This window comes from Ranitomeya imitator, chromosome 3 (assembly GCF_032444005.1).
Source record: "Ranitomeya imitator isolate aRanImi1 chromosome 3, aRanImi1.pri, whole genome shotgun sequence".
In the NCBI taxonomy this organism is placed as follows: Eukaryota; Metazoa; Chordata; class Amphibia; order Anura; family Dendrobatidae; genus Ranitomeya; species Ranitomeya imitator.
In genome coordinates, this window is record NC_091284.1 from 468,456,423 (window position 1) to 468,467,265 (window position 10,843).

General features: G+C 45.0%; 1 protein-coding gene across 2 annotated transcripts in view; it reads left to right on the forward strand.

Annotated features, from left to right (window-relative positions):
• LOC138670269 (ubiquitin-conjugating enzyme E2 G1) overlaps positions 1-1,534 on the forward strand; it is a 111,016-nt gene extending 109,482 nt beyond the window's left edge. For both annotated transcript variants that reach the window (XM_069757463.1, XM_069757462.1), the window contains exon 6: positions 279-1,534. The gene's annotated coding sequence lies outside the window, so the exon portion shown is untranslated. The remainder of the gene's footprint in view (positions 1-278) is intronic.
• The last annotated feature ends 9,309 nt before the right edge of the window (positions 1,535-10,843 follow it).

Genomic DNA, 10,843 nt, shown 5'->3' on the forward strand with positions numbered 1-10,843 from the left:
AAATATAATGCTGCACCCCCTTCTCTCGTCCCCATTATCCCGTAGAATGTAAGTCCACAAAGACAGGGTCCTCTCCCCTCTACCAGTCTCATTGTAAATTTGTTTACTGTAAACGATATCTATAAACCTGTACGTAACCCTTCTCATGTATGGCACCATGGAATTAATGGTGCTAAATAAATACAATCTATTTTACTACATTATACGTCGCTGTGGTAAGAACAGCAACTGGAATAATATATGGTATATATTCTAATGTCTTGTCTCTTCCCATACAGGTCTCCATTTGAGAAACAAGGCACTGTATTTCCTGCACTCTACCCACCTTTTGCTGGACTTTTTGTTGAAATTAGTTGGCAAACACTGGCTGGCACCGGGGTTGCAATAAGACATGCCAGTTATCAATGCTGACAAGAGCCTAAAAAGTGCCAACTTGAAGGTGATTTTCGCATTTCAAAAATCTAAAGAACTGCTTTAAACTTCAGGAAGAATTGTACAGACCTGTACATAGCACAACATGATCCGGATAATATATATAATGTTCATGTACATCCATAAATACACATTGTACCAAATAATGCTTTCTTGTTAGGAAAACAATTATGTAAAGTCTGAGAATGGAAACCGAGCAAGGAAGAGTGTTTGTACTTGGGGTTTGCCAGTCTTCTGTTCAGCCCATTCTTCCAGATTATTATTTTTTTTCCCTCTCTTGCTCCTTCTAGGTTGTTATAGGGAGTCGCACAGTTTTCAAGACGTGCAGGGTTGTCCTTCTGTCCTGGAGAGCGCTAATGAAGTCCTACACATGCTCTCCAAACTGAACCAGTCCATTCTATGCAGAAAAGTACTTTAGTGGTATTGTGGGTAAAACTGTGTTGATTTTAACTTCCCATGCAGCAGGATTTTATAATGCCCCCTCCTCCAAATGTTCCCACCCTATAGTCTTTTGGCTTCATCTGCTTACAAAGTTTTTTTTTTTTTTTATTTGTTTTTTTCAGAATATTCGGTCACTGCAGGAGTTTGGTTACCTTTTTTGTGATCATCCATATTTAACCCCTAAGGGAGTAAGGTAATTAAACTTCTGAAGTGCCTTATGTCCAGCAGATGTTATGTACCCTCTGGTTCTACTGAGTTGACCTAAACACGTGCTGCTCATCCTGGCTGTACTAAAACTTTGCTCTTAAAGCCCTGCTGCTTTTTTTTTAATGAAGCAACCAGTGAATTAGTAATTTCCATTTCTTGTACAATACTTTTCCTTAATTGCCTGGTCTTGAACTTGAAAGAAGGAAAGCATGCATACGTGTCAGTTTTCTTAAATAATCTTCAGGGTTTGACATAATGTTGCATTATTTTCTTTTTCCTTTCTCTCAATGTGTCTTTCTTAGCCCTCCTATCATCTTTTTCTCCTTTTCAGCAGTTTTTCCTCCTCACCCATTGTACAAAGAAAATTGCGATGTATATTTTCATGTAATTTGATTTTGGAATTCTGTCACCTACTGTAGTGCATTCTTCCAAAATATAATTTTTTTTCCAATAATTCTTTGTTGTCTGTGTGGCTGTATTACTTTTACACTGGAGATTTATGCAAATGGCTTGATTACAATACTCCCGTCTCATTAAGACTCTGGCCCTTATCTTTCAAAGCGATAATTCTGCCGTAATTTGCTTTACAAAGTCTATAATTTGTTATGCAACTTGGAGTCACCCAAACATTTTGATGCTTTTGACGTTTTCATGCCAGTTGGGGGCGTGATGCCACGGCTTATATACTTTATGATCAGCTGGGACGTTACTTGCACCAGAAATCTTACACCGGTAAAGTTTCTGGCGTGCTGCAATGAATCAGGAGTGTCTGTCTGCCATATGTATCCTCCCCCCCCCCCCCTTTTTATTTTTCTTATTTATTTTTTTTATTTAGGATGAGGAGAGGGGCGGTGTAGGGTAAAGGAAGGAAGGCATACGTGGAGTGGGTAGGGAGTATGAAGTTTCTACAAAAGTATTTGCTGATTGTGAAAGATGCCCATGGCTTACTACTGGGGTTCATACATACAGACCCTATGCACAGACTGACAGCGAGTCTCCCAACTGGAGCATGGTGGCTTCATGTATTTCTATAAGGCTGTTTTTTTAGTTCTTTATTTTTCCACCCGAAAATGTCTTTTTCAGATGAACAGAACAGATTGTATTAGGTGGCAAAAGTTCCAAAATGATTCTTCGTAAGATTTTTTTACATCATAAAAACCTGCCATTTTAACAGGTGTATATCCTACAAAGAACCACAGAGTTATAGTCCAAAAAATATTAAAATAAGTTTAAGGCATGATGACAAAAATATGTATACGATACAAGTCAGACAGAAAAAGGCTCAGGTGTGAGGGCAATCGCATCACAATAAGTGAACAGGGTCAGAACCTTTTAGTTTTGTGCCAAAAAATTGCTGGGCATACAAATTTGTATGAGCCACAATCCTCAGAGAAAAAGACTTTGAAAGTCAATTTTTGTGAGGCCGGTGGTGTCAAATTGGAAAATGGGCAAGGACATAAAGTCCTGGAAAACGGCAAACACGGACGTTGATCAGTGATTTTGCATCACAGATCAACACTTGGCAGCTGCAGAATGCACGAACAAGAAAAAACTGCAAAAAATTGAGTGATCAAGTACTGACAGGCCCTTGGCGGCAGAAGGGGGGGCTGAGGGAAACTTTGGTTGATTAGGAAAGATCAGGAACGCTCCTTTCTTCCATTAGTAGCAGAACACAGGCAGCAACAGGCAGAAATGTGATGGCACCACAAGGCCCAGCACAGTGCACAGAGTGACCGCCCTGTACAAATCCGAAGCAACGAATTGGCAAAAATTGAAATCTAAAAATGACACAAGTATTTGGGGATTTTGTTTATTTTTGGTAGTTTTCATAACTTGCCCACAGCTTATTAGTAAACTCCATTCCTCAAAGAATTTTGGCATCATAAAGGTAAAGTTCACATTTTTCAAGATGAGTTTCCAGTCCCTTCACACAAACCACCTCCATGAGCTGCTCGCAGTGTCTATTTTAAATGGGAAGAAAAAAAGAATAGAATGTACATTCAGACATGCAAACATGTTAACAATATATTGTATAGGAAGTGTAAATTACATCGACACAGGACAATGATTGACCAAATATTGTGTAATTGCTGTTAATAACATTGACATAACTATTTTCACCTCCATAACTGTTTTGTCCTTTGATCAATAATAGAATTAATACAAATTGTCTTTCTGTTGGCAAAGGTTTATGTACCATCTTTCAGAGCAGATGTCCCAGAATCGCAAAAAAAATTATAAATTCTGCTTTCTGTAAAGCTTTTCAGCGCACCTCCCCCCACATGCTAATTTGGTTTTTGTTCACATACTAATTGGTAATGATGATGGTTCTTTTGCTTTGTTAGGTCATATTTGAGTCTGCTTTCTTACCCCATTTTCATCATGTACAACACCCTTCAAATTACCAGTTTCTGAATGGTGTTTTCTGGTACGCAGACAAACTGTGTTGCTTGACAGTTGGTTAGTAGCCAGACACAATAGACTTGCCTACACTAAGAAAGATACGTGCTGCTTGGCTTCCAGCTGGGCAGGACTCTAAGCGGCTGCCAGCTGGCAACCAGTCACATTAGAAAAGATGTTTCTTGTCTGCTGTGTTTCGGTAATTCAATTAAATGTGAGAGGAGGTAAAGTAGTGCACTAGTAAAATATTTTATACGTTTAAGGCTATGTGCCCACATTGCGGAATTGCCTGTGGATTTTTTTTGTGTGCGGATTCTACATCTCTTGGTAGAAAACGCAGGTGTGGATTTGATGCGTTTTTTTATGCGGATTTTGTGCAGATTTCTTGCGTTTGTTACCCCCTGCGGATTTCTATAATGGAATGGGTACAAAAACGCTGCAGATCTGCAAAAAAGTGACATGCTACTTCTTTTAATCCGCAGTGCTTCCGCACAGAATTTTGCGCACCATCAGCACAGTGTTTTGTTTTTTTTTCCTCATTGATGTACATTGTACTGTAAATCACTTGTGGATCTGCAGTGTTTCTGCACGGTAAACGCTGCGGAGCCGCCGGAAATCCGCAACCTGTGCACATATTCTAAATGTGGTTGTTTCCTACAACCCGACAGTTAATTATTTAATTATTTTTTATAATATGAATGTCAGTTTGAAGTAGGCCTGTTATCGACAAAAATTGTTCTATTTGTAAAATATGATCAACTGAAGTTTTGTATACTCTAGGTAAGTGTTCAAATTATTTAACTGATAAATGACAGGACAGTTCAAATAACAGTAGGTGAGCAGTCGGGAGATTGGATTGTCCAAAGAGTCACACAATAGAGCATGCAAGCCAAACCGGGCCTGTAGTATAATTATTTGGCCAGTGTCTACTAGAGCTGGCTTGTGGGTAGACTGCACATGCTAATACTAAAAAAAAAATCTATAACCCACGTCCCCCTATTCTATCACATATCAATGACTCATGGTGTCACCTGTGTACCCCTACAACACTACATGTCACTCCCTTGATGAGGCAGCACCAAGAGCACTTCTGGATCCCAGTGCCTGCGACACACACACACACACACACACATACGCACACACGCACACACACACACACACACCTTCCCCCCTCTCCTTCCCATAGCCTGCTCAGTGCCACATGAACGGACTCCCTTAAGGCTCTTCCTATAGCTAAGTCTCTATTTTGAGTACCTGCTATTATACCCATTCTGCCTTGCAAAGATGTATAGCTTATTCCTCTTACATACTGTTCCACCTTCACTTGGCCTCACCACTTCATCTAGATAAATTTCTTGGGGTCAAGTTTCCAAAATGGGGTCACTTGTTGTAGGCACATCAGGGGCTCTCCATGCGACATTGTGTCCTCGCTCGATTCCAGACAATTTTGCGTACAAAAAGTCACACTGTTCCTTCCCTTCCGAGCCCTGCTGTGTGACCCAACAGTGGTTTTCTCCTACATCTGGGGTATGGGTGTACTAAGGAGAAATTGCACAACAAGTTTTGAGATCACTTTTCTCCTGTTAACCTTGTGGAAAAAAAAAGAGTATAACGTAAAAGTTTTGTGAGAAACGCATTGCTTTAATAATTCAGGTGAAGCACCAATAAACTTTTTGAATGTGGTTTTGAGGACTTTCAGTGGTGTCACTTTTGAGTATTTTCTGTCACATGGACCCCTTAAAGTCACTTCGAATATGATTAGGTCCCTTTAAAAAAAATAAAAATAAAAAGGGGGGGGTTTGGAAAAATGAGAAATCGCTGGTCAACTTTTAACCCTTCTAAGTTCCTAGCATAAAAAATGCTTCGAAATGTTGTGCTGATGTAAACTAGACATTTGGGAAATGGTGTTTGTGTGGCATAAAAGTGAAAACTTTGAAAATTGCTAAACTTTTGCCAAAATTCAGATTTTTTTTATTTTCGAACAAATGTATGAAAGTCAAATTAAATTTTACCACTATCATGAAGCACAACATGTCACGAAAAAAAAAATCTCAATCACCGGGATCCATGGAAGCGTTCCAGAGCTATTACCTCATAAAGGGACAGTGGTCAGAATTGTAAAATTTGGTCTGGTCAGGAAGGTGAAAACAGGCTTGGGGTGAAGGGGTTAAAATGGCAACCTTTTTTTTTTTTTTTGCCCCCTGGGAGAGTTGTAGTCTAAAGGAAACAATATATTGTATGGTAAAATATACACGAAAAAAACAACAAAAATCCAACGGTAGTGCAATTGTGGAACAAAAGCACAATCCTGCCGTTGCGGTTTGTTGGGGGGTGTTTGTTTTTAAACACACTCATGCTGTTTGAAACGATGTAGCAGCATCCTTCTAAAGGCTAGCATCATGGCTACTATACTGAGCTCTTAGTAGTTATATTGAAAATACAATATTCACCAGCAATCGTAATCAGAACCAAATATTGAAAAATTTGCTTCTCTCTATTGAAGGCCATGCCTGACGTCTGTTTGATGTTGATGCACATGTACATCACATGATAGGGAAAAGACACAATCAGGAAATGGGTTTCCTGGAAGTCAAATTCAACATCTGCACTATGTATGCCAATCACGAACTCCTAGTTTGAGTGTATCCCACACATTGTACATGTACTAGTAAGTGATTATCATGGACCAAATCTCCATCCCAGCACTAGATCTATTACGTTGGTGGTGCTTAACCCCTTTACCCCCAAGGGTGGTTTGCACGTTAATGACCGGGCCAATTTTTACAATTCTGACCACTGTCCCTTTATGAGGTTATAACTCTGGAACGCTTCAATGGATCCTGGTGATTCTGACATTGTTTTCTCGTGACATATTGTACTTCATGACAATGGTAAAAATTCTTTGATAGTACCTGCGTTTATTTGTGAAAAAAACGGAAATTTGGCGAAAATTATGAAAATTTCGCAATTTTCCAACTTTGAATTTTTATGCAATTAACCCCTTTCTGCCATCTGACGTACTATTGCGTCCATGTGGGGTGGGCCCTACTTCCCAAGGACGCAATAGTACGTCATGCCCTTTAATGCGACACTGCGACTTAAGTCGCAGTGATCGCATTAAAATTCCGACGCCATCTTACCTGCAGGAAGATGGTGTCGGCATCCTAGGGCCTGTCGCCGCCCCCCCGGCCTCCCGATCGCTGTGATTGGCTGCTCAATTCTGAGCAGCCAATCGCAGCCTTTCTCATTGTTTCAGCCAATCAATTTGGCTGAAACAGTGAGGTCCCAGCCTAGGATCGAGTACCGATGTACTCGATCCTAGACCAGTGCCTGGCAATGCCAGGCATGTGCCCAAACCCCCCCGGGATTGGCGCGATCGCGATAGATCGATCGCGCCAATCGCAGGGCACAGCGGCGGTGTTACCGCTCTGTGCCCTGCCCCTATCTGCGCACTCTGCAGCCCCGGGCCATGGCTCCGGATCTCCTGCCATGGCTCCGGAGCATTCAACTCTGATTGGCGCGATCGACGATCACATCGATCGCGCCAATCGCAGGACACAGCGACGGTGTTACCGCCGCTGCTGTGTCCTGCCTACCTGCGCGCTCTGCAGCCCCGTGTTCCCAGTCTGATTGGCGCGATCGATGTGATCGTCGATCGCGCCAATCACAGGGCACAGCAGCGGTGTGACCGCGCTGTGCCCTGCCGGTGCCCTGCCGGTGACCTGCCGGTCACCTGCCTGTCACCTGCCTGTCACCTGCTGGTGACCTGCCGGTGACCTGCCTATGATCGGAGCTGTGAGCTCCGATCATAGGCTGGTGCATAGCAACACCAGCGTCACCAGGGCCTTCTTTGATTGGTGGGATCGATGTGATCATCGATCCCACCAATCACAGGTCACAGCAGCGGTGTGACCGCTCTGTGACCTGTCTCACCTGCCCCTGACCTGTGTAACTGCTCTGAAGGAATCCTCACACTTGGTGAGGATTCCTTCAGAGCGGTCACGCTTTGAGATCCCCTCCTGTGCTGAGACTTGTGGTGCCACAGTAGCCTGTGACACCACAATTCTAGCTAAAGAAAGAAGAGAGAAGAAAGAAGAGAGACTACAAACCGTAAGTGTTGATACCCCGATCCCGGCCCGATCTCTATTCATCCCCCCTTCTCCCGTCCCCCCTTCTTCCATCCCCCCTTCTTCCATCCCCCCTTCTCCCATCCCCCCTTCTCCAATCCCCCCTCCTTGCGCCGTATCCGTGCCCAAATTTAGCAGCCGCCGAGCGTTGATTGGTGACGCAGTTCACCTATCAACACTCGTGCTCGCTTTTTTTTTCCCCATCCCCGTGCGCTCCCCCAGCCGCCGCGTCTAATCTGTGCCTTCCCTTTTCTTTTTTTTTTTCTTTCCCCATCTCCGTGCGCTCCTCCAGCCGCTGCGTCTAATCCGTGCCTTTTCTTTTTTTTTTCCCCCATCCCCTTGCGCTCCCCCAGCTGCCGCGTCTAATCTGTGCCTTCCCTTTTCTTTTTTTTTTCTTTCCCCATCTCCGTGCGCTCCTCCAGCCGCTGCGTCTAATCCGTGCCTTTTCTTTTTTTTTTCCCCCATCCCCTTGCGCTCCCCCAGCCGCCGCGTCTAATCTGTGCCTTCCCTTTTCTTTTTTTTTTCTTTCCCCATCTCCGTGCGCTCCTCCAGCCTCTGCGTCTAATCCGTGCCTTTACTTTTTTTTTTCCCCCATCCCCTTGCGCTCCCCCAGCCGCCGCATCTAATCTGTGCCTTCCCTTTTCTTTTTTTCTCTTTCCCCATCTCCGTGCGCTCCTCCAGCCGCTGCGTCTAATCCGTGCCTTTTCTTTCTTTTTTTTCCCCCATCCCCTTGCGCTCCCCCAGCCGCCGCATCTAATCTGTGCCTTCCCTTTTCTTTTTTTTTCTTTCCCCATCTCCGTGCGCTCCTCCAGCCGCTGCGTCTAATCCGTGCCTTTTCTTTTTTTTTCCCCCATCCCCTTGCGCTCCCCCAGCCGCCGCATCTAATCTGTGCCTTCCCTTTTCTTTTTTTTTTCTTTCCCCATCTCCGTGCGCTCCTCCAGCCGCTGCGTCTAATCCGTGCCTTTTCTTTTTTTTTTTCCCCCATCCCCTTGCGCTCCCCCAGCCGCCGCGTCTAATCTGTGCCTTCCCTTTTCTTTTTTTTTTCTTTCCCCATCTCCGTGCGCTCCTCCAGCCTCTGCGTCTAATCCGTGCCTTTTCTTTTTTTTTTCCCCCATCCCCTTGCGCTCCCCCAGCCGCCGCATCTAATCTGTGCCTTCCCTTTTCTTTTTTTCTCTTTCCCCATCTCCGTGCGCTCCTCCAGCCGCTGCGTCTAATCCGTGCCTTTTCTTTCTTTTTTTTCCCCCATCCCCTTGCGCTCCCCCAGCCGCCGCATCTAATCTGTGCCTTCCCTTTTCTTTTTTTTTCTTTCCCCATCTCCGTGCGCTCCTCCAGCCGCTGCGTCTAATCCGTGCCTTTTCTTTTTTTTTCCCCCATCCCCTTGCGCTCCCCCAGCCGCCGCATCTAATCTGTGCCTTCCCTTTTCTTTTTTTTTCTTTCCCCATCTCCGTGCGCTCCTCCAGCCGCTGCGTCTAATCCGTGCTTTTTCTTTTTTTTTTTTCCCCCATCCCTTTGCGCTCCCCCAGCCGCCGCGTCTAATCTGTGCCTTCCCTTTTCACATCCCCGTTCGCACACCCAGCAGCCACCGAACTCTGATAAGTGAACCGTGTCACTTAGAGCTCTCGTGCCTGGCGTTTTTTCCACATCCCCGTTCGTACACCCAGCAGGCGCCGAAATTTGACGCGGTTCACTTATCAGAGCTAGGGCCTGCTGTTTTAGACTTTTCCTTTCACAGGTATTTTTTTCTCCCCTTTACTTTTTCTTTCCCTTTAGCTTTTTCTTTTAAGAATAGTTTGCACCAAACACTATCCCCCCACACGTACACATAGTTCCCAATAAATTACACCCAAGCACCATACTCATAAAAAAAATGTCCCGCTCGTCCCGTTCGTCCCAACAGCGCTATTCAGCGGAGGAGGCATATGCTTTCCTTGCCTCCGACACTGATAGCGAGGGAGAGGATCCCACTTTTCATTATTTTTCTGATTCTTCCTCATCCTCTTCCTCCTCCTCATCTTCCTCCTCCGGCCCTGCGGAACCGCCACGCAGACGCCGCAGGACAGAAGTGCCCATCATTCATGAAGATGAAGATGAGGCAGGGCCCACTCCTGAAGATGAACCAGCGCGCCCCTCTTCGGACCCCGTATGGACCTCGCCCCCCGAAAATTACGAGCCACTGATTCCTGATTTTGTGGCAGAATCAGGAATCAGTTTTGACACCACCGGCCTCACAGAAATAGACTTTTTCAAAGTCTTTTTCTCTGAGGATTTTGTTAACCTCATGGTGGAGCAAACTAATTTGTATGCTCGTCAATTTTTGGAGCAAAACACCAGTTCATCATATTCTAACTGGTCTCCTGTAGACGCAGTTGAAATGATGCAGTTTTGGGGCCTGATGCTTCATATGGGGCTCCTGAAGAAGCCAGAAGTTCGGCAATATTGGAGTGTTGATATTTTATTCAACACTCCAGTGTTCCGAATGGTCATGGTCCGAACGCGTTTTGAGGCCATCCATAAATTCCTGCATTATTCCGATAATGCACAGTGTCCCGCACGAGATGACCCCAACTTTGACCGTCTGTTCAAAGTTCGGCCTGTCATCGAACACTTCAACAAAAAGTTCGGTGAAGTGTACGTGCCCAAAAGGGACATCTGCGTGGATGAGTCCTTGGTTCATTTTAAGGGGCGGCTCAGATTCCGTCAATACCTGCCCAGCAAGAGGGCCAGGTACGGAATCAAACTCTACAAGCTGTGTGAGAGTACCTCAGGGTACACCTACAGCTTTAGAGTCTACGAGGGGAAGGACAGCAGGATTGAACCGCCTGAGTGTCCCCCTGTCCTGGGAGTGAGTGGGAAAATAGTGTGGGATTTGGTGCACCCACTGCTGGATAAAGGTTATCACCTCTATACTGATAACTTTTATACCAGCATCCCACTCTACAAATCCCTCTCTGCGCGAGGTACCGCAGCCTGCGGTACTGTCCGCAAAAATCAGAGAGGCCTCCCAAAGACGCTACTTGGGCAGATGCTCAGAAAAGGTGAGAGCAGAGCCCAATGTAGCGACCACCTGCTGGTGGTCAAGTACAAGGACAAGAGGGATGTCCTTCTCTTGACCACCATACACGGTGATGGCAGTGCCCTCAGCACTGTACGGGGTACCTCTACACAGGTCTGCAAACCGGACTGTGTACTGGGGTACAACAAAAGCATGGGGGGCGTTGATCTCTCCGATCAGCTCC